This window comes from Schistocerca cancellata, chromosome 7 (assembly GCF_023864275.1).
Source record: "Schistocerca cancellata isolate TAMUIC-IGC-003103 chromosome 7, iqSchCanc2.1, whole genome shotgun sequence".
Taxonomy (NCBI): domain Eukaryota; kingdom Metazoa; phylum Arthropoda; class Insecta; order Orthoptera; family Acrididae; genus Schistocerca; species Schistocerca cancellata.
Genome location: NC_064632.1, coordinates 358,752,452 through 358,780,370, shown reverse-complemented (window position 1 = coordinate 358,780,370; position 27,919 = coordinate 358,752,452).

The window sequence follows — 27,919 nt, the reverse complement described above, 5'->3', positions numbered from 1 at the left end:
CACCTTACGTGTTTTTAATGCAGTGGTTTCCATTGCCTTCTGCATCCTCATACCGTTGTTCACTGTTGATTCTTCAGTGTTTAGGGGCAGCTTCTCACCCTAAGGACAAGAGAGTGCCCTGAACCTCTGTCCGCTCCGCCGCCCTCTTTGACAAGGCCGTTGACAGAACGAGGATGACTTCTTATGTCGGAAGTCCTCGGCCACTACTGCTGGTAATTAATCAGAATTTAAGCTGTGGCAGGATTCGAACCCAGGGCCGAGGACGTTTTGATTACTAACCAAAGACGCAACCCCCAGACCACGGGTGCAATACGCAGGTCATGCAATTCTCTTGAATAACGGGCCTGATTTGTGTACGCCGTGATTGCACTTGATAGCGACTCAAGTGGGTTCCACAGGACTTACACCAGGCGAATTTGATCCGGGAGACATTAGTGTGAGTTCACTATAATGCTTCGCAAACCACTGTAGTACGGTTCTGACTCCGAGATACGGGTAATAATAGCCGGCCGGGGTGGCCGAGCGGTTCTAGGCGCTTCAGTCTGGAGCCGCGCGACCGCTACGGTCGCAGGTTCGAATCCTGCCTCGGGCATGGATGTGTGTGATGTCCTTAGGTTAGTTGGGTTTAAATAGTTCTAAGTTCTAGGGGACTGATGACCTCAGAAGTTAAGTCCCATAGTGCTCTGAGCCATTTGAACCATTTTGAACGGATAATACACTCCTGGAAATTGAAATAAGAACACCGTGAATTCATTGTCCCAGGAAGGGGAAACTTTATTGACACATTCCTGGGGTCAGATACATCACATGATCACACTGACAGAACCACAGGCACATAGACACAGGCAACAGAGCATGCACAATGTCGGCACTAGTACAGTGTATATCCACCTTTCGCAGCAATGCAGGCTGCTATTCTCCCATGGAGACGATCGTAGAGATGCTGGATGTAGTCCTGTGGAACGGCTTGCCATGCCATTTCCACCTGGCGCCTCAGTTGGACCAGCGTTCGTGCTGGACGTGCAGACCACGTGAGATGGCGCTTCATCCAGTCCCAAACATGCTCAATGGGGGACAGATCCGGAGATCTTGCTGGCCAGGGTAGTTGACTTACACCTTCTAGAGCACGTTGGGTGGCACGGGATACATGCGGACGTGCATTGTCCTGTTGGAACAGCAAGTTCCCTTGCCGGTCTAGGAATGGTAGAACGATGGGTTCGATGACGGTTTGGATGTACCGTGCACTATTCAGTGTCCCCTCGACGATCACCAGTGGTGTACGGCCAGTGTAGGAGATCGCTCCCCACACCATGATGCCGGGTGTTGGCCCTGTGTGCCTCGGTCGTAAGCAGTCCTGATTGTGGCGCTCACCTGCACGGCGCCAAACACGCATACGACCATCATTGGCACCAAGGCAGAAGCGACTCTCATCGCTGAAGACGACACGTCTCCATTCGTCCCTCCATTCACGCCTGTCGCGACACCACTGGAGGCGGGCTGCACGATGTTGGGGCGTGAGCGGAAGACGGCCTAACGGTGTGCGGGACCGTAGTCCAGCTTCATGGAGACGGTTGCGAATGGTCCTCGCCGATACCCCAGGAGCAACAGTGTCCCTAATTTGCTGGGAAGTGGCGGTGCGGTCCCCTACGGCACTGCGTAGGATCCTACGGTCTTGGCGTGCATCCGTGCGTCGCTGCGGTCCGGTCCCAGGTCGACGGGCACGTGCACCTTCCGCCGACCACTGGCGACAACATCGATGTACTGTGGAGACCTCACGCCCCACGTGTTGAGCAATTCGGCGGTACGTCCACCCGGCCTCCCGCATGCCCACTATACGCCCTCGCTCAAAGTCCGTCAACTGCACATACGGTTCACGTCCACGCTGTCGCGGCATGCTACCAGTGTTAAAGACTGCGATGGAGCTCCGTATGCCACGGCAAACTGGCTGACACTGACGGCGGCGGTGCACAAATGCTGCGCAGCTAGCGCCATTCGACGGCCAACACCGCGGTTCCTGGTGTGTCCGCTGTGCCGTGCGTGTGATCATTGCTTGTACAGCCCTCTCGCAGTGTCCGGAGCAAGTATGGTGGGTCTGACACACCGGTGTCAATGTGTTCTTTTTTCCATTTCCAGGAGTGTAATACTGTAAAAGATGGCATCGCCGACGGGTAAGTTATCACGAGTGAAGTGATGCAGGTTGTTCGCACCTGTCAGCGTGTCTTCAATTACTACCACAGGTCCCATGCAAGAGCAAGAGAATGTCTTCTATAGCATAATACTGCTCCCACCAGCCTGCGTCCGTTGCGCGCTGCACGTTTCGAGCCGCCGTTCACTTCGAAGACGGCGTTTGTGGAGACGACCATCGACGTAGTGTAGCAAAAGTGTGACGTACCCGAAGAGCCGACACGTTCCCATTGATCAACAGTCGAATCCCGATGGTGCCGTGCCCACAGCAATCGTAATTGACAATGTCGGTGAGTCAACATGCGAAAACGTAGGATTGGTCTGCTATGGAGCTCCGTGCTCAACAGTGTACCATGAATGGTGTGCTCCGAAACACTTGTGTGTGCACCACATTGCGCTCTTTGGGCAGAGATACCACAGATCAAAATATATCCTACTCCGAACCCCTTGTTCTGTGAAGAGTCGTGGACGTTCAACCATTTAACGCCTAGTGGTAGTTTCACTGTCCTTCTACCTCTTTCCGTAGATGTTCACGAGCACGTGAATATTCGGCCAGCTTCGCCGCTTTCGAGATACTCGTTCAGAGGCTCTGTCAAGCCCCTTATCTCATTTGCAGCCAGTGTCTTCGCTAGGGTGATCCCTCGTCCGTGTCTCCTCCGCTCAGATACTTTTGTTACCGCGTCACGTGCCCGTGTCGCCACCAGGCGGCATCCAACGTCACGGTGGGCAGTGGTCATAATGTTTTGGCTTATCAGTTTACTTATAATCCTGCTTCTCACGTTTATTTGCCTGCGATCGAATTCTTAACAACGCTTTCGTCGTTTTCGCGATCAAGACAAAGACCGAACCACAGCGATCGTGGGGCGTCACGTGACCGATTTCCGACTCCAGCCAAACGCCAGACGTACACCGTAGTCCTTCCAAATTTTAGTAACTCGTTGCCGCGACTCTACTATAGCAAAACTGCCCTTGCAGACTCAAGGCTTCCTTCATCCACGAGAAAATTTACTCGTTTCACATGCTCAAACGACACTTGTAGACTAAAAGACAGAGAGTTGTGGCATCGGGAAAAGGATTAGGATAACAAAACATAGATGCGATGATTGAAAGAAAAAAACACGGCTCTTTTCCTTTCTTGAGTTTCACTTCCCTCACATACAGTAAGTTAGAGGCACTGAAAACACTGAAACAACACAGTGAAGTGACTAAACATATAAAATGGATCACGCGAATCCCTTTCAAATGTAGAATAATACACTACTGGCCATTAAAATTGCTACACCAAGAAGAAATGCAGATGATAAACGGGTATTCATTGGACAAATATATTATGCTAGAAATGACATGTGATTACATTTTCACGCAATTTGGGTGCATAGATCCTGAGAAATCAGTACCCAGAACAACCACCTCTGGCCGTAATAACGGCCTTGATACGCCTGGGCATTGAGTCAAACAGAGCTTGGATGGCGTGTACAGGTACAGCTGCCCATGCAGCTTCAACAAGATACCACAGTTCATCAAGAGTAGTGACTGGTGTAATGTGACGAGCCAGTTACTCGGCCCCCATTGACCAGCGTTTTCAATTGGTGAGAGATCTGGAGAGTGTGCTGGCTAGGGTAGCAGTCTAACATTTTCTGTATCCAGAAAGGCCTGTACAGGACCTGCAACATGCGGTCGTGCATTATCCTGCTGAAATGTTGGGCCTCACAGGGATCGAATGAAGGGTAGAGCTACGGTTCGTAACACATCTGAAATGTAACGTCCACTGTTCAAAGTGCCGACAGTGCGAACAAGAGGTGACCGAGACGTGTAACCAAAGGCTCATACCATCACGCCGGGTGATACGCCAGTATGGCGATGACGAATACACGCTTCCAATGTGCGTTCACCGCGATATCGCCAAACACGGATACGACCATCATGATGCTGTAAACAGAACCTGGATTCATCCGAAAAAATGACTTTTTACCATTCGTGCACCCAGGTTCGTCGTTGAGTACACCATCGCAGGCGCTACTGTCTGTGATGCAGCCTCAAGCGTAACCGCAGCCATGGTCTCCGAGCTGATAGTCCATGCTGCTGCAAACGTCGTCGAACTGTTCGTGCAGATGGTTGTTGTCTTGCAAACGTGCCCATCTGTTGACTCATGGATCGAGACGTGGCTGCACGATCCGTTACAGCCATGCGGATAAGATGCCTGTCATCTCGACTGCTAGTGATACGAGGCCGTTGGGATCCAGCACGGCGTTCCGTATTACCCTCCTCAACCCACTGATTCCATATTCTGCTAACAGACCTTTATCAAGGTCGGAAACGTGATGGTACGCATTTCTCCTCCTTACATGAGGCATCACAACAACGTTTCACCAGGCAACGCCGGTCAACTGCTGTTTGTGTATGAGAAATCGGTTGGAAACTTCCTCGTGTCAGCACGTTGTAGGTGTCGCCACCGGCGCCAACTTTATGTGAATGCTCTGAAAAGCTTATCATTTGTATATCACAGCATTTTCTTCCTGTCGGTTAAATTTCGCGTCTGTAGCACGTCATCTTTGTGGTGTAGCAATTTTAATGGCCAGTAGTGTATATCACACTTCAATCACCACCCTCCATGTTATTCCTTCACTTTGATGAATTATGTCACACAAAAAGGATGAAAACGTGCAGCGCTGTGAAGTACACACGAAACTAACCAACATCAGCAACGACAAGTTAGACAATTACCAGGGACGAAGCTGCACCTCTGGAAATGCTAACTGATCCAGTTTTATTAGATGGTTCTTATTTGTGCCCTCTTTCAGGTGCTGGTAACAGCTATCGCTCCAAGGGATCTGTGCTAAATTACGTATAAAAATGCAGTTAATCCACTAGAAAATTTCGTGTATTTGAGGAGTAGTTCGTCGCAGCGACTCTGGTTGCTTCTAGTTCTCACTAACAGTGATATCTGCATCACACATCGTCGCGTTAGTACGGGAATGGAATATGGAAATTACGAAAACAGATTTCTATGTTTCTGCTCTCGCTTTGCTGTTGAATATTTCGGTCGTCATGACAACCAAATATTTGGAGGCAATTTTTTTTTCCACTAACACTCTGAACATTTAGCCATATTTGCCCAGAGTGTTTCTGGAGGCTCCGAAGTAGGATTTACGTAGAGCAGTTAATGAAGGCTCCGCGCACTGTCTTAATGGTAACCAGGCGTGTTACGAGTATCTGCTTATCTGTTGTATTACACTCAAGAATCTAGTATTATTATAGTTAGTGTTAAGCAGTGTGTGACTGCGACAGTGTGCCTGTCACAGCTGCGTATACTGTTCTGCGGCAGTAGCTTCGCGCCTCTTCGGGCTATTGCGGACGACAGCAGAGGCGCAGATGCTCAGCTCGTGAGTGACGTCAGAGATGCACTTCGATCCGCGAGCAGAGCGGAGCCGGCGAACGCGACACCTGCGTCTGTGTCATCTCGCCGCGCACGTGCCAGCGCCTTTCTCGGCAACAGCGCTGCTTGCTCTCGGTTTCCCGTAAGGCATCGACTCAGGTAAGCGGCCACTAGACACCGCAGTCAAATTTGGTGCGGGCTGCTACTTTAGTCGGATCGGCCCTTTCAGCCGGGTTTGCATTGAAATACAATTCAGCTCAGTTTACGGCCGTAAATTTTAGACCTGTTACCTGGAAACTCTATACAAGTACATATTCAATAACCAAGGTACATACAATGCTTTATATGATATATACAGGGTGGTCCATTGATAGTGACCGGGCCAGGTATCTCACGAAATAAGCACCAAACGAAAAAACTACAAAGAACGAAACTCATCTAGCTTGAAGGCGGAAACCAGATGGCGCTATGGTTGGCCCGCTAGATGGCGCTGTCATAGGTCAAACGTATATCAAGTGCGTTTTTTAAAAATAGGAACCCCCATTTTTATTACATATTAGTGTAGTACGTAAAGAAATATGAATGTTTTAGTTGAACCACTTTTTTCGCTTTGTGACAGATGGCGCTCTAATAGTCACAAACGTATAAGTACGTGGTATCACGTAACGTTCCGCCAGTGCGGACGGTATGTGCTTCGTGATACATTACCCGTGTTAAAGTGGACCGTTTACCAATTGCGGGAAAGGGCGATTTCGTGTTGAAGTATGGCTGTTATGATCAAAATGCCCATCGGGCTTGTGCTACGTATGCTGCTCGGTATCCTGGACGACATCATCCAAGTGTCCGGAACGTTCGCCGGATACTTACGTTATTTAAGGAAGACCACAACAACAAAACAGGAAGTGTTTAGCTACATGTGAAACGTCAACAACGACCTGCAACAAATGATGATGCCCAAGTAGGTGTTTTAGCTGCTGTCGCGGCTAATCCGCACATCAGTAGCAGACAAATTGCGCGAAAATATGGAATCTCAAACGATTGCACCCGTACCATATTTCCATGCACCAGGAATTGCATGGCGACGACTTTGAACGTGGTGTACAGTTCTGCCACTGGGCACAAGAGAAATTACGGGACGATGACAGATTTTTTGTACGCATTCTATTTAGCGACAAAGCATCATTCACCAACAGCGGTAACGTAAACAGGCATAATATTCACTATTGGGCAACGGAAAATCCACGATGGCTGCGACAAGTGGAACATCAGTGACCTTGGCGGATTAAAGTATGGTGCGGCATTATGGGAGGAAGGATAATTGGCCCCCATTTTATCGATGACAATCTAAATGGTGCAATGTATGCTGATTTCCTACGTAATGTTCTACCGATGTTACTACAAGATGTTTCACTGCATGACAAAATGGCGATGTACTTCCAACATGATGGATGTCCGGCCCATAGCTCACACGCGGTTGAAGCGGTATTGAGTAGCATATTTCATGACAGGTGGATAAGTCGTCAATGCACCATACCATGGCTCGCACGTTCACCGGATCTGACGTCCCCGGATTTCTTTCTGTGGGGAAAGTTGAAGGATATTTGCCATCGTGATCCACCGACAACGCCTGACAACATGTATCAGCGCATTGTCAATGCATGTGCGAACATTACGGAAGGCGAACTACTCGCTGTTGAGAGGAATGTCTTTTTACATATTGCCAAATGCATTGAGGTTGACGGACATCATTTTGAGCATTTATTGCATTAATGTGGTATTTACAGGTAATCATGCTGTAGCAGCATGCGTTCTCAGAAATGATAAGTTCACAAAGGTACATGTATCACATTGGAACAACCGAAATAAAATGTTCAGACGTACCTATGTTCTGTATTTTAAGTTAAAAACCTACCTGTTACCAACTGTACGTCTAAAATTGTGAGCCATATGTTTGTAACTATTAAAGCACCATCTATCACAAAGCGAAAAAAGTGGTCCAACTAAAACATTCATATTTCTTTACGTACTACACGAATCTGTAATAAAAATGGGTGTTCCTATTTCAAAAAAACGCAGTTGATATCCGTTTGAGCTATGGCAGCGCCATATAGCGGGCTAACCATAGCGCCATCGGGTTTCCCCCTTCGAGCTAGACAAATTTCGTTCTTTGTAGTTTTTTCGTTTGACGCTTATTTCGTGAGATATTTGACCCGGTCACGATCAATGGACCATCCTGTATAGCTACAAAGTATGTTAACAGTAACTATTGTTACTGGTGTGCTGAACTTAAAGACGAAAGTAACATTTGCATGATGTGTCAGTGCCAAGTACTCGACGAAACTTGGACCATACACAGAAAGAACTGGCGCAGTGTAGTACAGAAAGCAACTGAAAGAAAATACCCTATGATACGAATAGAAATGACACTTTTATTCAGAGGCAATTATTATACTGAAGTTTTTGCATGGTACCCCAGACATTAGAAGGGGGTGGTAAGTTCCTATGGAATCAAACTGCCGAGGTCATCGGTCCCTAGGCTCGCACACTATTTAATCTAACTTGAACTAACTTACTGTAATGACAACATACACACACATGCCCGAGGAAGGACTCGAACCTCCGACGGGAGGAGGGGGGCCGGGGGGGGGGGGGGAGCCGTGCGAACCGTGTCAAGGCGCCCAAGACCGTCTGGCTACCCCGCGCGGTCCGGACATTACAAAAGGAGAGGCTTGGTTCTTAATGAGGTGTGTGATCACCATGAACGGCACTGCATGCTCTGCAAAGTGCTCCCATGCAGCCACGAGACTGGTAAGGAGTTCTTGTCACATGGCGTTCCATTTCACCACCAGCGCCGTTGGGAACTGCTGGACGGGCTTTTGATGCATGTGGACATGTTACATTACGTCTCCCCAACGGAACCAACGTGTGCTCGGTGGCATTTAAGTCTGAGGAACGGGCAAGGTAATCAGTTTGCCGAATATCATCTCGTTCAAAGAGCTCCTCCACATGTGCAGTTCGATGCAGTCGCGCATTCTAATCCATAATAATGAAGCTGGGGCCGAATGCACCCCTGAAAAGACGGACATGGGGAAGGAGTACAGTGCAGTGACGTTAACTGGTGAGTTTACCGCGTTCAAGGATTTGGAGGTCAGTGCCCTCATGCAATATTATGCCTCCTCACATCATAACATTTGTGCCAACGAAACTATAATGCTCGACAATACTGGAAGTAACCTCATAGCGCGAGAAATGGACCTACGAACACTGACGAACGTGGTCGTTTTGGTGGTTTGGGTGTTAGGGTGTGGTAAGGCATAATCTTGCATGGGCCTACTGACCCACAACCATTTTGCTGGTCCATGTGTTAGGGTGTGGAGAGGCATAATCTTGCATGGGCCTACTGACCCACAACTGTCTTGGTGGTCTGGGTGTTAGGGTGTGGTGAGGCACAATCTTGCATGGGTGTCCTGACCCACAACCATTTTGCTGGTCCATGTGTTAGGTTGTGGTGAGGCATAATCTTGCATGGGCCTACTGACCCATAACTGTCTTGGTGGTCTGGGTGTTAGGGTGTAGTGAGACATAATCTTGCATGGACCTACTGACCCACAACTCTTTGAATATGTTGAGCCAGCGCTCAACATTATTGTGACACTGTACTCCTTCTCCTGTATGTCTTCCCAAGAGTGTGATTGGTCTTCACTTCATTTTTACGGATGACAGTGCGCGACCGCATCACATAATGAAAGTGGGGGTGCTCTTCCAACGAGTGGATACAAGGCAAATGGGCTGGCCTGCCCGTTCACCCGATATAAATACCATCGAGCAGATGAGGGGTGCACTGGGATGACGTACTGCAACACGTTCATGCAGCCATTGTCAGCCGCGCTGGTGGAGGAATGGAACACCCTGCCAGAAGAACCTTGCGACTGGAATGCAGAACGTTCATTGGCGTCGGTGGTAATCGCACACCGTATTAAAAACCATGTCCCAAGTTTGGAATGTCTAAGAGGCATTGTGAATAGCGCTGACTTCAGTATAACTATTATCTTTGAATAAAAGTGTCATGTTTGTTCGTGTCATTGTGTATTTCTTTGACGGTTCTAGGCGCACATTCCGGAACCGCGCGACTGCTACGGTCGCAGGTTCGAATCCTGCCTCGGGCATGGATGTGTGTGATGTCCTTAGGTTAGTTAGGTTTAAGTAGTTCTAAGTTTTAGGGGACTGATGACCACAGATGTTAAGTCCCATAGTCCTCAGAGCCATTTTTATTTCTTTGAGTTACCTTCTGTACCATATTGTAGCAGTTGTTTCTATATATGGTCTTCACCTTTCATCGAGCTATATGACGAGCTCCGACAGAACTATGAACAAAAACCTTCCGACTGCTATAGAAACCTGCATCAGGTTTGGCAACTGAAAGATAGATACTCGTAGATCACTCTCCAAGCAACTCAGGTACTGAATAAAAACTGTGCGCTAAGGGGTAGCCGTGGTAAATGAGTGCACGGTGTTGGACTTGGAAAAAAATCGGTAAGAGTGTACAGTTGTGAAAACGGGAGTCACGAACTACTGAATTAAAGTCTTGGGCCAAGTAAATCTAAGTTGATTACAACCGTTTTCAGTGTGCACATGTCAAACGTAACATCAACATGAATCTTAATTGGACACGTGACGAAAGCAACAGTTAATTACAACAAATAAATGTGATAGTACAGACAGTAGTCAATCAGTAGTTCTCGGAAATGTCAGAAATAATCAATATCCTGACAACTTTCGCGTGAAACTTGGCCTCTGCTGGTTACACAGTGATTGAAAGATCCTACCGAATGGAGAATGGAAAACAAAGATGCAACTACTGCCACTCACCTGGTCGTGGATAAGCCCCAATGAATTTGATTGAGTGATAAGAAATGCCTTGGCTGCCGCTGTCGCTCGTCAGACAAAGAGCAATCTGCCTCTCAGAACAGAAGCTCCGCTCTCTCCTGCCTCACGTCGCTGAAGCCCGTAAGTCGCCTGTCTTAACCCCGAACGAGTTTAATCTTCGAAATCTTAGCACTGTGTCTCCTCTTTCCACCATTGAAAAAAGCTGCGCTAAAGTATGCTCAATGAGGCAATTCTTAATGCGCTGTCTGTTCTACCACCAAAGAACCGGTGTAAAGTGTTCTCCAACCATGTGGCTTCGCGCTGACGCCGTTTCTAGAACATTATATCTAACTATCTACATCATCGATGTCTTTTTTAGTCTACCACTCTGGTTTTTCCGCGTACAAAACCGCAGAAAGTCAGCACCTTCTCTCGATTATTTTTTAAGAACGTGCCATAACAACATCTCCCGCCTTTTGGTGAAAGAAACGTTCACACAACTGTCGATGGTGCCCCGCTGACGCAACTTGTTTTCTCGTAGAGACCAAAAATACAGCAAACAAAGCTGAACAGCGTCGCTGCCCTCGGAGCAGCAGGAAACGGGGATCTTATTCAAAGTGCTTCCCATTCCACCTGCCTCTCGAGAAATTAATGGACTGAGGATAGTGTCGTCTGCCAACTTTTCCTGACCGACCTGGGCCTTCATTGTAAAACGGCCATTTACTTCCTATAGGTGTCTCTCTCCACTGTTCTTTACCCTCACGTTTTTAGCCAGCCCCCCCAGCTGACTCGAGGCATTGCTGCTCCTCCTGTCTGAAGGACTCTCAGAAATCAGCCCGTATCCATTTGAACATAGCTCTGCTGGGATCTCCGCCCGCAGCCCCTGCTGTGGCATACTGCTGACTCCCCAGATCGAGGCTCACAAGTGACATTTACTATTCCACCTGTAAAGTTTCCCAGTCAGAATAAAGAAGGTTAATACACTGAAGAGCCAAAGAAATTGGTACACCTGCCTTACATCGTGTAGGACTCCCGCGAGCACGCAACACGACGCCGCATGGACTCGACTAATGTCTGAAGTAGTGCTGCGGGGAACTGACACCATGAATCCTGCAAAGCTGTCCATAAATCCGTAAGACCACGAGGGGTTGGAGAGCTATTCGGAACAGCACGTTGTAAGGCACCCCGATACTCTCAATAATGTTGATGTCTGCGGAGTCTGGTGGCCAGCGGAAGTACTTAAACAGAGAAGAGTGTTCCTGGAGCCACTCTGCAACAATTCTGGATGTGTGGGGTGTCGCATTGTCCTGCTGGAATTGCCCAAGCCCGTCGAAATACACAAAGGACATGAATGGATGCAAGTGACAAGACAGGATGCTTACGTACGAGTCACCTGTCAGAGTCGTATCTAGACGTAGCACGGGTTCCATATCAATCCAACTGCACACTCCCCACACCATTACAAAGCCTTCACCAGCTTCAACACTCCCCTGGTGACATGGAAGGTCCATGGTTGGTTGGTTGGTTGGTTTTGGGGAAGGAGACCAGACAGCGTGGTCATCGGTCTCATCGGATTAGGGAAGGATTGGGAAGGAAGTCGGCCGTGCCCTTTCAGAGGAACCATCCCGGCATTTGCCTGGAGTGAATTAGGGAAATCACGGAAAACCTAAATCAGGATGGCCGGACGGGGGATTGAACCGTCGTCCTCCCGAATGCGAGTCCAGTGTCTAACCACTGCGCCACCCCGCTCGAAGGTCCATGGATCCTGAGGTTGTCCCCATACCCGTACACGTCCATTCGATTGATACAATTTGGAACGAGACTCGTCCGACTAGGCAAAATATTTCCAGTTATCAACAATCCACTGTCACTGTTGACGGGCCCAGGCGAGGCGTAAAGCTTTGTGTCGTGCGGTCTTCAGGGGTCATCTGCTCCGAAAGCCCATATCGATGATGTTTCGTTGAATGGTTCGCACGCTGACGGTTTTTGATGGCCCAACATTGAAATCTGCAACTATTTGCAGAAGGGTTGCACTTCTGTCACGTTGAACGATTCTCTTCAGTCGTCGTTGGTCCCGTCCTTGAAGGATCTTTTCCAGGCCGCAGCGATGTCGGAGATTTGATGTTTTACTCGATCCATGATATTCACGGTACACTCTTGAAATGATCGTACGGGAAAATCCCCACTTCATCCCTACCTCGCAGATGCTGGGTTGTATTGCTCGTGCGCCGGCTACAACACCATGCTCAAACTCACTTAAATCTTGATAACCAGCCGTTGTAGCAGCAGTAACCGATCTAACAACTGCGACTACACTTGTGTTATTATAGGCGTTGCCGACCGCAGCGCCGTATACTGCCAGTTTACATACATCTGTTTTTGAATGCTCATTCCTATACCAGTTTCTTTGGCACTTCAGTGTAATTGGGGAAACGTGGATGGACCTTTAAAATCACTGTCATCAGTATATAACTGGCAACTAGTATAACTGGAGTGGCAGAAACTTGACTGCAGTTGTGATTAATGGAATTTACGGAACAAAAATGAGATGTGTCAGTTCAGGAACGGACTGACGACTCTGATATGTTTCCTGGCAGCGACACATTGTGCCAAAGTTACTTTCGTCCTTAAGTTTTACACACGAACGTGTACAGACAAGTGGGACTCGAAATTCCGCATGTTCAGATCAGAAGACAAGTGGTGCTGCAAATTCTGGCAGCCCATGACGCAGAAAAACAGAGACCCTGACTAACAGTAACCACACGGTACGTGTGTCCGAAGTGCCAAGTTACATTTTATTGACACTGCTTCCAGACTTTTCACAAATTTATGAAGTGCTGAGTTTGATTTGCGCCACGTTTATGTAGTCTCTCACGCAACAAACAGTCTTGGAATTATTTTTCTCTTCATTACAGCAATTGATACCTGTAGTGCTCAGCGGCAACTAAAGTAGCCATCAAATTTGAAGACTTTATGCCATGCGAAGAATTTTTTGAACACAACACTCCACGATTAGAGCAATTATGTTAAGAAATTGCATGTAAAATAAAATGTTAATAGTTCTGAGCACTAATGGGTTAAAAAGGAATTATCAGCGCACCGGATAAAACGAGACGTGCGAAGCGGTTCGGAGTTGAGAGCTTGTCACTCGAAATGTTCCATGAAGAGATACGGTACGGCCGGCGACGATGGAGAGACCATCGCTATGCCATAACCTACATTTCATAATACGCACCATGGTACACGAAGTACGTTGCGGCTAGAGAGTAGCGAAACAGTTTGATAAAATCAGGTGAAAACTCTTTGACCAAAGATGCAACGTGGCTTTTACAACTTACGGTGTCTGGTGGGGGGGGGGGGGGGTGGTACTTCTCGTACAAATATCCTTCTCCCTGGCATTATTCCCTTCGAGAATGGAATGTGGGAGGAATGGTTGTTGATAAACCTGTGTATGAGCTCGAATTTTTATGATTTTCTCATTGTGGTCATTCCGCGGGACGTGTGTGGGAGGAAGCGTTCCCCTACTCTTTCCGGAATGTGCACCCTCCGATATTTAACGATAAACATTTCCGTGATGCACAGTGTCCCTCTTGCTGCCACTGGAGTTCGTTCGTCTCCGTAACACTCTCTTCGATGAATCTCCTCCATCTCTTTTATTAGTCCAACCTGAAAAGGATCCCAGATTGATGAACAATACTCAAGAACTGGAAACCCACTTCTTTCGTGCATGAACTATATTCCCTTAAGATTGTTATTGTGAATCTAATTTAATTATTGTGAATCTAATTTAATTTCCTTACAATTTCTTTAATGTGGTATTTCCTCTGTAGGTCGCTCCGGATTGTTACCTCTCTGTATTTTATGGCAACTACTGTTTTTAGTGATTTGTTACCAACAGAATATACAAAAAGCAATGACTTTCTCACGTAATTATGCGCAAAACACTACAGTTTTGTACGTTCAGAGTCAGCTGCCAGCCCTGCATCGATCCTTTGCAGATCTTCGTATATTTCGCTCTAGTCATCTGGCATTGCTACCTTCCTCCAAACAACTGCATCGCCTGCGAACGCACTCATGGAGCTTCCGACGCTTACGTAAATTGGAAAAATTAACGGTCCTGTTGCGTTTCATTAGGGTAATCTCGAGATCTCTTTACACCTGTCTTATATTTTCCGTCAATAGCGGTGTGTCGAGTTTCGTGTGCAAGGATGTCCTGAATCTAATCACAAATGTGGTCCGATACTCGGTAATCTTGCATTTTTGTCACTAAACGACAATGCGTAACTGTATCCATATCTACATACATACTCCGCAAGCCATCTTACGGTGTGTGGCGGAGGGTACTTCGTGTACCAAGTCACTTCCTCCTTTTCCTGTTCCAGTCACGTATGGTCCGCGGGAAGAACGATTATTGGTAAGCCTTTATATGGGCACGAATCGCTTTAATTTTATCTTCATGGTCTTTGCGTGAGATATACATCATGTATCAAAAGCATCCGACACCCCCAAAAACATACCTTTTTCATATTAGGTACATTGGGCTGCCATCTACTGCCAGGTAGTCCATATCGGCGACCTCATTAGTCATTGGACATCGTGAGACAGCAGAATGGGGCGCTCCGCGGAATTCACGGGCTTTGTACGTCGCCAGGTGATTGGATGTCACTTGTGTCACACGTCTCTACGCGAGATTTCCACACTCCTAAACATCCGTAAGTCCACTGTTTCCGACGTGATAGTGAAGTGGAAACGTGAAGGGATACGTACAGCACAAAAGCGTACAGGCCGATCTCGTCTGTTGACTGACAGAGATCGCCGACATTTGAAAAAAAAAAAAAAAAAAAGAGGTTCAGTTGGCTCTGAGCACTATGGGACTTAACATCTGAGGTCATCAGTCCCCTAGAACTTAGAACCACTTCAACCTAACTAACCTAAGGACATCACACACATCCTTGCCCGAGGCAGGATTCGAACCTGCGACCGTAGCGGTCGCGCGGTTCCAGACTGAAGCGCCTAGAAACGCTCGTCCACACCGGCCGGCCCGACATTTGAAGAGGATCGTAATCTGTAATAGGCAGACATCTATACAGAACATCACACAGGAATTCCAAACTGCATCAGGATCCACGGCAAGTACTATGACAGTTAGGCGGGGGGGGGGGGGGGGTGAGAAAACGTGGCTTTCATGGTCGTGCGGCTGCTCATAAGCCACACATCACGCCCGTTAAATGCCAAACGACGCCTCGCATGGTGTAAAGCGCGTAAACATTGGACGATAGAACAGTGGAAAATTGTTGTGTGGAGTGACGAATCACGGTACACAATGTGGCGATCCGATGGCAGGGTGTATGGCGAATGCCTGGTGAATGTCATCTGCCAGCGTGTGTAGTGCCAACAGTAGAATTGGTCGTGTTCTTCATGGAGGAGGCTTGCACCCCTTGTTGTTTTGCGTGGCACTATCACAGTACAGGCCTACATTAATTAATTCTTGCTTCCCACTGTTGAAGAGCAGTTCAGGGATGGCGAATGCACTTTCAACACGACCGATCACCTGTTCATAATGCACGGCCTGTGGCGGTGTGGTTACACGACAATAACATCCCTGTAATGGACTGGCCTGCACAGAGTCCTGCCCTGAATCCTGTAGAACACCTTTGGGATGTTTTGGAACGGCGACTTTGTGCCAGACCACACCGACCGACATCGATACCTCTCCTCAGTGCAGCACTCCGTTTTCCCCAATAAACCTTCCAGCACCTGACTGAACGTATGCTTGCGAGAGTGGAAGCTGTCATCAAGGCCAACACCATACTGAATTCCAGCATTACCGATGGAGGCCGCCACGAACTTGTAAGTCATTTTCAGACTGGTGTCTTTTGATCACATAATGTACGTAGTAAGAGGTAGTATACTAGTTGAGTCTCCTAGGAACGTACACTTTCGTAACTTCATCAGTAGACCACACCGCGACGCAGAACGCCTAGTGTCTGCCACTGCAGTCGGCTGAGTATGTCCGCGGCGTTTTTGCGCTTGCCAAATCAACCTGTAGCGAAACGTGCTGCTCTTCTTTGGATCGTCTCTATTTCCTCTATCAGTACTATCAGATATGGATCCCCGACGAGCAATATTCAAGTGTTGGTCGAACGAGTGTTTTGTAAGCACTTCCTTTGTTGATGGTCTATACTTCCTGAGGATTCTTCCAATGAATCTCAGTCTAGTATCGTCTTGTCCGAGATTAATTTTATGTGGTCGCTCCACTTCGAATCGCGCCTTAGGCATACTCCTAGATATTTTATGAAAGTATCTGCAACCAGTGATTGTTCTGGAAACCAGTAACCCTATAGTAGAGGGCCTTTATGTATTTGCAGTACGTTACATTTGTTAATGCTGAAGGTCAATTACCACTCCCCGAAGCAAGCGTCGATCCTCTGTAGCTCCTCCTGAATTTTGCTGCAGTTTTGCTGCATCGCGACTTCTCTGTATACAACAGCGTCGCCGGCCGAAGTGGCCGAGCGGTTCTAGGCGCTACAGACTGGAGCCGCGCGACCGCTGCGGTCGCAGGTTCGAATCCTGCCTCGGGCATGGATGTGTGTGATGTCCTTGGGTTAGTTAGGTTTAAGTGGTTCTAAGTTCTAGGGGACTGATGACCTCGGAAGTTAAGTCCCATAGTGCTCAGAGCCATTTGAACAACAGCGTCATCCGCGAAGAGCTTCATAACTTTCGATGTTATCTATTACGTCATTTATACAGGGTGTCCCAGCTATCTTGTCCACCCAAAATATCTCTGGAACAATAACAGCTATTGGAAAACGACTTTCACCGGTATCAATGTAGGGCTGGGGCCCATGAATGTACATATTTGGAAACATTCTAAAACGAAAGCATATGTGTTTTTTAACACAAACTTATGTTTTTTTTAAATAGACCTCCTATATTTTTTCTTCAGCAATCCATAGCATTACAAAGCACATACACAATGGCGTTGATTGCATCGCAATATTCCCATTACATCTCGAGATATTAAGACGCGAAGTTGACGCTTGAAACACCCGTCATGCGCTGCTAGCGCACGTCCTGAGGCTCAGGCGTGAACCCCATGCTGCCCGTAATCGCTATGTGATTGACATGCGTAATCACGGTTCCATACTTATCAAGAGGTCCGAAACGAATAATACTGTCTGCTGCCATCCTGCATTAACGTCGTACATTCCAGCAGGTATTTATCCCATAGGCTAGGGGTGATGCGGTTCTGTAACATATCTGTGTACCACAACGTTAGTCACGAAGTTAACTTCGCTTATCGTTAATCTACTAAAAAGGTAATGCCGTTCAACGTTAAAACTTTACTTTACCGAAGATCTAGCGCAAGTGACAGTTAATCATTCACTCGTAATAGTAAAATTCATGTTGATGGTTTTAGTGAAACGAGCAAGTGGACTAAAAGTTTTACCGTTGTTTAGGTAAAAATATTTTGATTTGGGAAGTTCAGGTAGGACATAGAAGATGAATGTAAACATGTTTAACCAATTAGTTTTATTATCACATAATTATCAATGTTACGTTTATCTAATGCGTTAAATGACAAATTGTTGCAAACAAATGTTTCTTAACATCACTGGGTAAAATGGTCCTTTGTAGAAACTTCCACTGTGATATCAGCACTACATACTAAACATAGCGTTCACATCTCATGCTCAAAGTGATGCCCATTGGCTTGCATACATAGGGTCACTCTGCGGATGAAGGATGCCCTACTTCGTGCTACTGTTTCCTCTTTGATGGCTGTACATTCATTAGTAATACGTTGCTTCATGTCCTCTGGTGTTGTTGGTTCATGTTGGTAAACAGCATCCTTCACTGCTCCCCAAAGAAAATAATCCAGCGGTGTAAGGTCCGGAGATCGGGCAGGCCACCTAACTGGGCCACCTCGTCCAATCCACCTACCAGGGAACTTACGATTCAGAAGTCGTCGTGCTCGTGAGGCGTTATGTCCAGGGCATCCGTCATGCTGATACCACTTGACCATTCTCCGGTTCAGAGGTACGGTATCCAGGAGAACAGGAAGATTGTGTCGTATAAATCTGGAATATTGTCTGCCATTTTGGATGCCATTTATAAAGAAAGGTCCGATAAAGGTATCTCCAATAATCCAACACCAAATATTAACTTTCCACGGACGGTGATGCTCTACCTGACGGAGCCATTTTGGATTGTCTGCGGACCAATAATGCATATTCCTCATATTGACAATTCCTTTGTTGGAGAATGATGCCTCGTCGGTAAAGAGAACATCTCCAAATAAATTTGGATTAGTCAGAAGATTTTGCTGAGCCCACCGACAAAATGTTACCCTATTGCGGAAGTCATTTCGATGAAGATCCTGGTGTAAATGAACATGGTAAGGACGAAATTTATGACGTTTAAGAATACGCTGTGCACTTGATTTCGACACACCAACTTCACGTTCAATTTGACGTGTGCTGATTTGAGGATTCACAGCTAGTAGCGAGCACAGCAACTTCAGCACGTTCATCTGTGCGTGTTCTAGGACGATGTCGAGGTCTTGGATTTAAGCTTCCCGTTTCACGTAGACGAGTGTGAGACGACCAAACATCCGGCGCGAAGGCGATGGCTTGTCATGGAATCGTATTCTGTACAGTCGTTCTACCTGAACAGCATTTCGTCCACCTACAACAGGGTACAGTACAGGTATGTAGAGTAGGGTAGAAAACAGACATATTAACTTAATAATCATAATGTTCGCTAACAGTACTATCAACAAACAAGCAATCTCATAACGTATTTCCCGTCAACGTACATTCTCCTTAGATCAGCAGCATTTCTACCATATCTTCATGTGTGTACATTATACAGTACAGTATAAGTTCCACAACACAACTTTATCCACAATGTGTATTACCTCCGTGCCGTCACTAGATTACTCTGATGCACGACTACACTGGCAAGCGGTGTACTGCACACCAAAGCACAACAAATGGGATGCTCGGAGGGTGGTGGAGTACAGGAGTTTGCATGGGTCGCAAATCATAAACAAGTCGAAGTGGTAACTGTGGCAGTAGTGAAAACTACGTTGGACACTTGACTAGGTAGAGCCAGGCCCTGCGCGACAGGCACAGTGGGTCATATAATGCATTAGATAAACCTTATTTTGGGTGTGCAGGATAAATAAGACAACCTGACGGGTGTACACCGATCGGTACTGGTTCATATTGTGTACGTAGATACGTAAAACGTGCAAGAGGGAAACCATAATGTGCTTATGAGAGTTGATGGCAGCAGACCGTATTATTCGTTTCGGACCTCTTGATAAGTATGGAGGTGTGATTACGCATGTCAATCACATAGCGATTACGGGCAGCATGGGGTTCACACCTGAGCCTCAGGACGTGCGCTAGCAGCGCATGTCGGGTGTTTCAAGCGTCAACTTCGCGTCTTAATACACTCCTGGAAATGGAAAAAAGAACACATTGACACCGGTGTGTCAGACCCACCATACTTGCTCCGGACACTGCGAGAGGGCTGTACAAGCAATGACCACACGCACGGCACAGCGGACACACCAGGAACCGCGGTGTTGGCCGTCGAATGGCGCTAGCTGCGCAGCATTTGTGCACCGCCGCCGTCAGTGTCAGCCAGTTTGCCGTGGCATACGGAGCTCCATCGCAGTCTTTAACACTGGTAGCATGCCGCAACAGCGTGGACGTGAACCGTATGTGCAGTTGACGGACTTTGAGCGAGGGCGTATAGTGGGCATGCGGGAGGCCGGGTGGACGTACCGCCGAATTGCTCAACACGTGGGGCGTGAGGTCTCCACAGTACATCGATGTTGTCGCCAGTGGTTGGCGGAAGGTGCACGTGCCCGTCGACCTGGGACCGGACCGCAGCGACGCACGGATGCACGCCAAGACCGTAGGATCCTACGCAGTGCCGCAGGGGACCGCACCGCCACTTCCCAGCAAATTAGGGACACTGTTGCTCCTGGGGTATCGGCGAGGACCATTCGCAACCGTCTCCATGAAGCTGGGCTACGGTCCCGCACACCGTTAGGCCGTCTTCCGCTCACGCCCCAACATCGTGCAGCCCGCCTCCAGTGGTGTCGCGACAGGCGTGAATGGAGGGACGAATGGAGACGTGTCGGCTTCAGCGATGAGAGTCGCTTCTGCCTTGGTGCCAATGATGGTCGTATGCGTGTTTGGCGCCGTGCAGGTGAGCGCCACAATCAGGACTGCATACGACCGAGGCACACAGGGCCAACACCCGGCATCATGGTGTGGGGAGCGATCTCCTACACTGGCCGTACACCACTGGTGATCGTCGAGGGGACACTGAATAGTGCACGGTACATCCAAACCGTCATCGAACCCATCGTTCTACCATTCCTAGACCGGTAAGGGAACTTGCTGTTCCAACAGGACAATGCACGTCCGCATGTATCCCGTGCCACCCAACGTGCTCTAGAAGGTGTAAGTCAACTACCCTGGCCAGCAAGATCTCCGGATCTGTCCCCCATTGAGCATGTTTGGAACTGGATGAAGCGTCGTCTCACGCGGTCTGCACGTCCAGCACGAACGCTGGTCCAACTGAGGCGCCAGGTGGAAATGGCATGGCAAGCCGTTCCACAGGACTACATCCAGCATCTCTACGATCGTCTCCATGGGAGAATAGCAGCCTGCATTGCTGCGAAAGGTGGATATACACTGTACTAGTGCCGACATTGTGCATGCTCTGTTACCTGTGTCTATGTGCCTGTGGTTCTGTCAGTGTGATCATGTGATGTATCTGACCCCAGGAATGTGTCAATAAAGTTTCCCCTTCCTGGGACAATGAATTCACGGTGTTCTTATTTCAATTTCCAGGAGTGTATCTCGGGATGTAATGGGAATATTGCGATGCGCCATTGTGTATGTGCTTTGTCATGCTATGGATTGCTGAAGAATAAATATAGGAGGTCCATTTTAAAAAAAACATAAGTTTGTGTTAAAAAAACACATATGCTTTCGTTTTAGAATGTTTCCAAATCCGAGGTCATCAGACCCCTAGACTTAGAACTACTTAAACCTAACTAACCTAAGGAGATCACACACATCCATGCCCGAGGCAGGATTCGAACCTGCGACCGTAGCGGTCGCGCGGTTCCAGACTGAAGTGCCTAGAACCGCTCGGCCACACCGGCCGGCGCTTCGTTCTGCTTGCTGGCCGGAGACAGATGTGGTAAGTTACACTGATTCCGTCCGGGGTGGTGAACCGGAGATTGTTGATCCTACCTGTTTAGTCTCCTTAAATCCGTAGTCAGCAACATCAGTTAATTCCCGACTGGGAACCCCTCACTTTGAATTTGGGTAAAAAGACCCTGACAGAACTGGAACAGCCCACTCAACCCACAGACTGAAAAGGGCGAAATTCACGGGCAGTGAAGTTCGCAAATCCCCTCAGATGCCGGGAATACCGTAGCCAGTGAAATCAAAAAATAATTTTAAGTAATGTAGCTAAATAGCTGTCTAGTCCATCCCTAGTGTTCTGCACCCCTATTAGTTAATTTCTAACCTTCTCAACTCTCTTTAGCAGGGCAATCTGACATAAACCACGCTTATGATGTTGTCACATTCTCTCTGCAGTTACAATTTATCATGAAAGTGCAACCCTCCTGTGCTTTTGACCACACAGTGAGTATTTGAGTGGCTGTATCCGCAGACATCTCGTGGCTGAATCAGCCGACCCTTGCGGGAAATCGTTACCATCGCCACCGCCGCCGCCACGTGGTCACCTCCCGCATTGTAGGTCAGCGTGCCGCGGAGCGGTCGATGTCGCTGCGGTCTTAGGGGCAGGGGTTCGACGCCGTGGGGGGTTCCCAGTCCGCACTGTCGAGTCATCGTGGACCCGGCGCCCCCCCCCCCCCCCCCGCCGGCCCCTCCCACTCATGTCGCGCATCTCTCTGCTGATAACATGGCACGTGCTATGATAACACGGTAAAGGTGGTTCCTAATGCTCTCTGGCGATCCAATAGACCAGGGGTGTACAACCCCCGGCCCGCGGGTCGCTTGCAGCCCAAACCAAGTATCAGCGCGGCTTAAGAAGCGAGTATCTATCACGCGATCGATAAAAAAAAAAATCCCAGAAAACTCTGTTTATATAAAATTATGATGAAATGAATATTTTCAATTTGAAACTCCCGCCACACGATGCTATTCTCTCATCCCATCCCCTTCTTTTCTCTCTGTTCTTTTTTCTTCTCCTTCGGTTTTTTTTTTCGTCTCAGCGTTTATTGTTAGTGTTAAATATATTATATGCGACCCAAAACTACTTGTCTTCTTCCGCTGTGACCGGTGTAAGCTAAAAAGGTTGGATACCCCTGCGATAGATGGGTTTCACTAAAACTCTGCGATAATCCGACGGTCCGCAGCTCGTGGTCGTGTGGTAGCGTTCTCGCTTCCCGCGCCCGGGTTCCCGTGTTCGATTCCCGGCGGGGTCAGGGATTTTCTCTGCCTCTTGATGACTGGGTGTTGTGTGCTGTCCTTAGGTTAGGTTTAAGTAGTTCTAAGTTCTAGGGGACTGATGACCATAGATGTTAAGTCCCATAGTGCTCAGAGCCATTTTTTTTATATAATCCGACGAAGCACTTGCTGATCGCCTGCAGGCGATAAAGTCGACTGTTGGAGGATGACCCAGCAATACCACATGTCAGAAGGACTGCCACTTCTAAACGCACCGATTTCTAGCTTCTTATTTATCTTGCTTCATAGTAGTCTATAGCACGGCTAGTTCCGGATTCTACGCCTTTATTCGGTTGTATGATGTGTTTCTATTAATCAAGTCATTTCTAGGCAGGTATGATCAAAGTCTTTAGTAACAAAGATCCATAAATACACGAAACGGCAAGGACTGCACTGAGAGAATATTCGGCAACTATTTATTACTTTGTATCGTCCTAACAGTGTTTGATGCCGGTGATCGCCGCATTTTCCTTTCACAACGCGGTAAACATCTTGCTGAAATTTATACATACCGCACATGAAATTTGTACCTACTGTATCTATTCGCGGATCAGACATAGTTTTTTTTAAAAAAGTATGTAATGCAGCAATTGTTACGAATATTATTTTCTCTTGACAAAGATTGCCATCAATATATTATTGTGTGAGACACTAATTGCCTTTAGTAGAAACCAGGGAGGACAGTATTCGTGTCAAAGGTTAAAAGTACTTTTAGCTTTGTTCATTTCAAAGATGGGAGGCAAAGCTGAAATATCAATGAGCTTTAGCGATACCATCAGAGATCTTCTGCAACGTTAGCGATATTAGGAATGGGTAAAAAAGAAACACATATGCGTAAATATAGAGATATGAGATGTCATACACAATTAACAAGTATTTGCTGAATCAAAACAATATTCATTCGGCCATCCTGGAATAACCGTAATGACATGCGTAGATCGCTCGGAAACTCGGTGTGCTGCGCATGACGTCATCGTAGGAGCACGCGCCAGCAGTTGAATGGAGACCCGTAGCGAACGTGACTTGTTTTTGAATGTTCTGTTACCGTTTTGTTGTGAAATGCCTTGTTATGTTGTAGCGGGATGCCTGTCGTACACTGGAAAGACTAAAAGCGCTAGTTTAATGTACCAAATCGTTCACCTCAAAAGAATCTACATTATAAAGTGCCACAGAAAGAATGCTTCGATGTTTCGTCATCCCCGGTTTTCAAAAATTTCATGCCCGATAACTGCGTTATTGACCCGCATGCAGAACTGCTGACACTAGCCCATAGAAAATCCTTAAGCCAGTCGCCGTCCCGAGTGTAAATACACCTGTTTCCACGGAGAGTAGTAATAAAACGCAGTATCTAATGTAACTACTATCAACAGTTAAAGGCGCACATCACACTCTTTCAGAGGTTTTCTTAGTGTGCTTGCTGATGTGTTACTACCAAAGAAAACGAAGGAAGCAGTGCTGTCGGTATATGTGTACTATCATTCGATAAAATGAACATAGACACAGAAGTGTGACGAAATATTGGGATCAAAGTGCTACGGCATGATATCGTTCGTCCTCTTACCACTGGTTTAGGACACTTGGGCTGGATTAAAGAACTATTTTGTGGTGAGTTAACAGTTTCACTGTACAAATGGTAACCGATAATGATTTGCTGGGGATAGCTGTGGTGATGTGGAATATCTTTACCCGATTCCTCCTGGGCATTCTGAATTTCCAAATGTCCTAATGATGTCTACTGTATGGTGTGGTACTGATATAAACGAAGTTCGTTTACTAGATGCAAGTGGCACATTATCCACTTTTATAAGCAACTTGTTCCTTCGCTTGATTAACAATTTGTGAGTTTCTGTACTATCTGGTGTCTTAATCGATGAAATGTGGTACCTACCCAATACACGTTTCTGTTGTTTTTTCCCCTATTCTTATTGTTTTATCTTGCTTCTCTTACCAAATGTTCATTGTATCCCATCCTCTCGAAGAAATTTACAAATAATTTTGTTTTATTCAGCATATTCTACCACGTTTCTGTTACCGTTTGCTTAAGACTCTGACCTTCTCTTTCGTCGTTGACTTGTTCCTTTTGAGACTTTCTTTCTTCATTTTAACAAACATAAAGGAAAATTTCTGTCTGTTGTAAATTCACCTATCCATCGTGCCTGCATTGATCGCATGAAAAATTCATAAAATCCGCAATATTCTTTGCCATCTGCGTGTGTACTTTTGTTAAATAATTGTTACATAATCTTTCGTCTATGTCGGTATAATCTTAATTTTCGTGGATGCTGATCTTGTTGCTTAATTTAATCTGGTATAACTCCCTATTCTTAAGTAAATTCACATAACCTGTTTTCTGGCTTACAGTCTGAAGAGTACTGTATTTTCTTACTAGATTTATACCTTTTCTTTACTCCGCTTCTTACGAGTCTACTATTAAGATTCAATGGTGAACAGTCTATTTGGGTCCAAATGAGTTGACTCTTAACACTTATTGCCTAAAATATAACCATCAATTTATTCGTGTCTGCTGTGCGTGTCTGGGAAATGTTTCATTTCCACCTAGCATCTTTACGAGCTATTTCCTGAAAAGCAGCCGAATTTCCAGTGTCTGTTTCTTGTCGTTTTCCTTGTGGGTGGAATTTTAATATTATACAAATACAGTAGAAAATTGTCATAGCGCACATGTTGTTTAAATTTTTAATCATGTACGTGCATCGAGTCTTTCTTTGTTTTTTGCAGGGAATGCTCCGCCAAATGAGCACCCCGAGCACTCCTTATGAAAGACTCACGGATTCAGATTGACGGTTTTCCCTTCCAACCACTCGTAACTCCACAACGGCTGTTGTACGATGTTGGTGGAGCTGGCGCCTATATGTAACCAAAGAGTCAGGAGGAAAATCGCTTATACCAGGTGTACAAAGTACCGGGATGTACCGACTGAGCACTAATGTGCAGAACTGAACAGGTAAGCAATAATTTTAAATTTGTGGATAAACAGGTTTAAACGGTAACGCAAAGTTTTAACTTATGATGATATTGTTGTACATTGCAGTTTAATTTGTGTAATTGAGGGATAGATTTTTTTTCCTTTTTTGATATAGATTTGGTAATAAACCGAAGGAGTTATCCTACAAAATTATTAATTGTGGGCTCAAATGGGGAAAACAATATATGTATTCAATAGTACGATCACTGACCGCACATCGTAGCCTACACTATTTATTTACATATGAGAAAAGAATGTTGGCAAACATTAAGGGAATATTCTGTGCGCTGTAAATCCCCACTCTCGTTTGCGTGTGTGTCCAGCATATGGCAATTAACGGAGAAGTGACTCCTTCTACCGTAGAAGGAACAGGACGTCTTGATCCCGCTGAGCTGTGCGCCGCATTCTTATCGCATTCTGCGATAGCGCTACCTGTCATGCCTGTTGGATTTGTAATCTCTCTCCTCAAGCATTCTAGAGAAAAATCTTTCGTGACATAGTACCGTTTATCAGTATACTGACGTCTTCTCTCATCTCTAGAGTGGCGCCGCTGTCAAGTAAAGCAAAATTCACGGATTCGATTCCCGTCTGTGATGGTAACAATGTTCCTGGATGAATTACATGTTCCCACTTCTCGCCATATGAGTGTACGCCCATCATCGCCGAACGTGATCGTTTCGGTGGTCCAGCTGGTAGGGTGTGAGGAGGCATAGTGTTGCGTGGGCGAACTGACTTCCAAATCATTGACTCGGGTCAGCATTATTGTGACACAGTACTCCTTCCTCACGTGCGCCTTTTCAGGGGTGCATTCGATCATGACTTCATTTTTATGGACTACAATGCGCGACAGCAATGAATAACGTAGTTGGAGCGAGAGGATATCCGGCGAATGGACTGACCTGCTCTACCGACGACTTATATCCCATCGAGCACGTGTGGGATGCGTAAAGCCGTCTGCACACGGAGCGTGCACCCGAACGTTGAGCGTTGAGCGTGCCGAGTTTCTGACGTCATAGCGTGGAATAGCACGTTCGGGAGTCTTTCCGAACGTGCAGAGCAGTATCTGGTATGCCAGATATTCTGAGCGTGTGTCTGAGCGTTGACCAATGAGATGGCACAACGCCACCTACGTCACACGCACACCGTCTCCCTTCAGTACAGAGTCGTGAGGCGCGATATTGGCATTCATTTCAAGCCTATATGTATATATACCGTTTCTGATCACCAGCAAATTGAGAATCACTGGAAAACCCGTTGTTAACTGTGTGATTCGTTCCAATAAAATAATGAGAAATATCATATTCGTGGCAAAAGAATTATTGTAACTTGCGTATTATGAGAGTAGGCTGTTTGAAGGCAGCGACACACTGAAAATCCACCCAAAACGCATTGTTCTTGGTAAAATTTGTTAAATTAAATTTCAATTAGTAACATATCTACGATTAAGGTTTTTAGCAAGGGGTGACATACGAGAGTTATTGGTTTAGCGTATGAGTAGTGTCACTGTCCTCTATTGAGTTGTTTGTTGGGACGGTGGTTCGCGTTTTGACACATCCAATTTTTTTTCGTAAGATTCCCGTTTTTATTTGGTTCTGATAATTTATTTTTAGTTTAAGTATATACTATAATATTTGATTTTATGTAAATATAAGTTCACCTTTTATTGAGGGGTGACTTTGTTCGAGTGGATTAATCTGCGGGACAGCTTGCGCTGCTTGTATAAATATATTTTGCTCCTTTTTCATTTACGCTTCGTAATTTACATGTTGCAAAGATTCTGCTACTGGATAGGAACAGTGATCAAGTAAGGCTGACCTTGGGGTTTTACTAAAATGTGGGGATGATTAAATAATGTTTATCTTATGCGGAGAAGTATTCCAAATTTGTACCGCACTGTTTGTAACGGAACTTTTACAAGCCTGTGTCCATATAGATTGGACATGGTACTTTCCATTTTGTGGACAATGGAGGAAATGTGCGTTTTAATAGAGCTAACGT